At 40.1% G+C, this 5,000-nt stretch overlaps 1 protein-coding gene and 1 long non-coding RNA gene across 2 annotated transcripts in view; one reads left to right on the forward strand and one right to left on the reverse strand.

The window, feature by feature from the left end:
* Nucleotides 1-5,000, forward strand: part of LOC138959700 (RYamide receptor-like) — a 165,578-nt gene that overhangs the window by 147,525 nt on the left and 13,053 nt on the right. The window lies entirely within an intron of this gene.
* The window catches only part of LOC138959703 (uncharacterized), a 6,028-nt gene continuing 1,061 nt past the window's right edge, over nt 34-5,000 (reverse strand). The window contains exons 2-5 of the long non-coding RNA XR_011453783.1: nt 4,585-4,653; nt 3,349-3,442; nt 2,194-2,364; nt 34-1,742 (exon numbers count right to left, since the gene is read on the reverse strand). This is a non-coding gene — a long non-coding RNA (uncharacterized lncRNA). The remainder of the gene's footprint in view (nt 1,743-2,193; nt 2,365-3,348; nt 3,443-4,584; nt 4,654-5,000) is intronic.

The raw sequence follows: 5,000 nt of genomic DNA on the forward strand, positions 1-5,000 counted from the left end.
TGGGGTAGTGATAGTTTTAAACAAGGAATTCTGTAAACGCAGGGGTGGTCAAATACACCCCCCCCCCCTTCCCTCTGTGCACAGTGATAGTTTTAAACAAGGAATTCTGTAAACACAGGGGTGGGACTCTCTTGTGATGAAAAAGGAGGAAATCCCTTTTTTTCCAGGGGGTTCGGGGGCATGTTACCCTGAATTTTGGTTAAATGGTACATTAAAATCTGTGCAATCTGACAAAAAAGACATTCTCCACACTCCCCAACCTCCCCCCCCCCCCTCAAAATTACTATTAGTTATCAGGAGCTTTCAGTCAGCACAATTTAACTCTCAAGCCTCCAGTGTTCTGTTTCATCTCCACGTCTCTCCAAATCATTCAGTCAACAAGTCATAGATATTGTAATGAAATGTGACGCGGAAAAATAGATTACTCCAGCAGAATTCGTAAGTTGTGTCCGCGGAAATCCGCGGAAAAGTCCCACCCCTGAAACAGCACTGCATGGTGCCTTTTCCAGAAATAAATTCATCAAAAAATGTCAACTCACAACAGCAAGAGTCAGTGTGTCGATTGTTCATATGTGACAAAGTTGAGGGATGAGCTTATCCTATGTTAAAGCCTGGCCAGAACTGAGACGGTGACGAGAAGTAGTGTGCCTATAATGACACAATGCTTTCTTCGTAAGCAATTAGATTCAACATCTCAGATCTGGTCAGGCCTATACAAATGCCATCTCTCAACTTGGTCCATACAAAAATCATGAACCTGGCTTAATTCTGTACAGAGTGGGAATTTGTTTTTCTCTTTTTCGAAATCCAAAATAAGCAAAATCAGGTCTTAAAATCAATCAATCAATATGAGGTTTATATCGCGCGTATTCCGTGGGTACAGTTCTAAGAGCAGGGATTTATTTTATCTTTTTATTTTATGCAATTTATATCGTGCACATATTCAAGGCGCAGGGATTTATTTATGCTGTGTGAGATGGATTTTTTTTTACACAATACATCACGCATTCACATCGGCCAGCAGATCGCAGCCATTTCAGCGCATATCCTACTTTTCACGGCCTATTATTCCAAGTCACACGGGTATTTTGGTGGACATTTTTATCTATGCCTATACAATTTTGCCAGGAAAGACCCTTTTGTCAATCGTGAGATCTTTAACGTGCACACCCCCAATGTAGTGTACATGAAGGGACCTCGGTTTTTCGTCTCATCCGAAAGACTAGCACTTGAACCCACCACCTAGGTTAGGGAAGGTGGGAGAAAATTGCTAACGCCCTGACCCAGGGTCGAACTCGCAACCTCTCGCTTCCGAGCGCAATTGCGTTACCACTCGGCCACCCAGTCCAAGTCCAAATGGAGCAAGTCTTAAAATGGGAGTGAATTTACAGATGTTATGAACAAGAAGTCTGCGAAAACAGGGTCATTAATAGGAAGGAGTCTTAGATTGGGGTGTCTTAAAAGGGGCAGGGGTGGAGGCCACTGTAATGACCATGAAATAATCAAAATAATACTATCAGTCATCTTATTCTCTACCAAATTTCTAGAGGTCAAGACAATGATACAGATTATTTACTTGTGTCACTGTTAGTGTCATTCTATGAATAACAGACCGATAGAAAGAGAGCTCTGTGTCTTGTACCTGGGTTCGTGCTCAGTTGCTTGAAAATTGACTTGTCAGAGGTTCTTCTTCAGCCTTACACCAGCCTACAGCGGTAGCTTCTACTTCACCAAACTTTGTTCTGAAACAAAACAAATAAAACATCTTCAGGGTCAAGCATATGTATCAAATCATGATCACACAATTAAACCTTCTTCTTTGGTCAGTACTATTGAAGATTTGTTAATTGTTTCTTGTTCACAAAAGCACTAATCAAAAAATTGCTCCAGGGGCTTGCAACGCAGTACAATATATTACCTTACTGGGAGAATGCAAGTTTCCAGTACAAAGGACTTAACATTTCTTACATACTGCTTGACTAAAATCTTTACAAACATTGACTATATTCTATACAAGAAACACTTAACAAGGGTAAAAGGAGAAACAGAATCCGTTAGTCGCCTCTTACGACATGCTGGGGGGCATCGGGTAAATTCTTCCCCCTAACCCGCGGGGGGTTGTACAAGATAATGAAATAGAGTGAATTTTGAAGTGCATTCATAATTAAAGCCCAATCATGTGGTTTAACCTACCTAGTCTTGAAAAGCCTGTCCGAGGAAACAGATCAAGCACCCTTCCGCAGACCTTCCTGACGGAAGAGTCTTGGTTGTAACCGCTCACTTTCTAAAGTAGTCCATAAGCAGTTCCATGTGCCTATGTTATCACTGTAACCAGCTCCTTTGTGTACCTGTGATCTGGATGAGCTGCAACACATAAAACTTTCATATGAACACTATGTCAAGTATACCAGTTAGCATCCATCAAACACTGACTGACTGAGGAGCATCACAAGATCTGTTCTAAGGAGGTAACAACTATTGTCACAAAGTGTTTATGATACAGCTGCAGGCACATGGCACTGAGTGGTCAATTGGTGAGGGGGGGGGGGGGGGGGGGGGGCAGAAGTTCTGCTCAGTCTTGTCTGCTGATACTACACTTTGTGGTGGTGTAAGGCAGGGAATCACACCCCAACCACTGGCCCCGCCCACCTGGTGTCGAGTGCCTGTGGATACATCAGTCCCAGTCATGGCTGGCCCCCGGTTGACAACTGCCATGTACGTCATGTACGGGTACATTTACTTTGCAGTACAGATTAGTTTTCAATAGCAATGACATCATGGACGCACACCTGCCCAACGCAGACAAGGACAGCAAAATCAGGGACCAAACGTGATAAAGAGTAACTAATCGTCACAAACATCAAAATGCTTTGCATTTCTTGACCAGATAACAATCATTTCTGGGCAATTGAAGATTATTATTCCACCTACAGGCTATCACCCCCATGGCTGTTACTTGTAACACATTTCATTTCTTAAAATATGTTTTGTAAAGTAATACTGTAGTTAATAGATTTCTCTGAAAGGCACATTCCTTCTCATGAAAACAATTTGGCTCACCGTCTAAGATCTGGTCAGGCTTTAAAATGGGATAAGACATGATCTCTTAACTTGTTCACATACCCACAATGAACGGTCTGGTTGCTCTCTGCGCCAAGTGCGATTGTGTTATGAATAAATGCTGTAAAAGCTACAACTGTACTAGCTCATTTAAAAAAAAAAAATCACAAAATGTCACTTCACCACAGCAAGCAAACAGTGTGTTTATTTCTGGTATAGAACAGACACACACATACACACACACACACACATACACCAAAGCAACACAAAAGCCCAAAACATGCCTACCATCTAAATGAGGAATCCAGTTCCAACTGTCTTCTGCCAATATAACACTGCCAGAGACACCATGGTGTAGAAAGTCAGTTTAAAGAGAGACTACCTGAAAGAAAAATGATACAATAATAATAAAACACCCAGTGCAATAGACATACTTGCTCGTTAAAGGCTTACTTTACCATGTAAAAACATTTTGCTTCACAGTCTCAGATCTTGTCAGGCTTTTACTTGGGATAAGATCATCCCTCTACTTGGACGAATAGCAACATAGATCAGCTTGAATGCTCTCTGTGCAGAGTGGTTTTTGTTTGTTTGTTAAAGAATTAGTTTTGTTAACAACACTTGGTACCTTTTTGTGAAAATATTTCATCACACATTTTAACTCACCACAGCAAGCAGTCACTGAATATATAATTTTTTGTATGTGGCCAAGATGAGGGATTCCATGTTAAAGCATAGCCACATTATACTGTAGTGACAAGGCAAGTGGGCCTTTAAATTGTAAACTGATATATTGTGCATTTTGACTTCTTCATAAATTATAACCCTGATGCAGGCAGTCATCAGTACATGTAGTGGTTTAGTCCCTTGAATGAGAAAAGAATGACTTTGCAAGAAAGAAACTTGGAGTCAAAGTCAAAATACCCTTTAAATTACAAACTATAGTCTAGATTCCACAGGGTTTGAAGTTAGAAAGCTCTGAAAATAACTCTGCTATTTGAAATTGACTAATAGTATTAACTTATACCGCCATACATGATACACATGTACAGACAAATGAACTAAGGCTTGTGAAGATCCATAATCCTGCTACACAAAGACACAATCATTCAGAGGTTGAAATTGCCAGGGTCATTTTCCATCCCCATGTAGCCTGGATTTAATTACTGGCATGTTTTTCAGTTAAAGAGATGTGTCACTCAGAATGACAGGAGATGGTTCACTCAATGCAGAGCATAATATAACATTGATTTCTTCATGCCATCTGATTTGCAGTTGAATTCACAGGGCGAGAAAAATTCTAGACTGTCCTCAACATTCTATGCTGACTGTAAATTGTAATTATATAATACATCCACCCTAGCTAACTGGTACACTAATCACTTGCTCTGGCTTACTTCTTTTTCCAACATAATAAATCTGTTATTTGTACTTTAGCCTTTTGTGGTAAAATATTCTCATTACCACCAGTTGCACTCACAAGCTATTGCACTAGTGTATTTTGGAAATGATCAAAGGACTTACTTGTGTTCTACAACAGCACCATGTCAGTGTTGCGGGAAGAATGAGGCAGGGCTTGGTAATAACTGAGACCTGCAAGTAAACAGAACATATTTAGAATCCCAGCATGTGTTATAATTTGTGTATATTTATATTATAAGGTCTTACATTGCAATAACAAACACACACACACACATGCACACACTCATTCAATGTGCTCTATGTGCTAAGAATAAGAGTGATTGTTTAATGAATTAACGCTGAAGAAGCTACTAGTTGCTTAAACACATTCATAGCAAAATGTCACTTGATCACCACATCAAGCACACTGTATCTTCATTTCTGGTTGTATACATTGTATGCAAGTGGAGGGATGATCTTATTCCATGTAAAATCCTAGCTCAGCTGATCTCTCTCAACTTGGATTCATACCAAAAATC

This window comes from Littorina saxatilis, linkage group LG2 (assembly GCF_037325665.1).
Source record: "Littorina saxatilis isolate snail1 linkage group LG2, US_GU_Lsax_2.0, whole genome shotgun sequence".
NCBI classification, from domain to species: Eukaryota; Metazoa; Mollusca; class Gastropoda; order Littorinimorpha; family Littorinidae; genus Littorina; species Littorina saxatilis.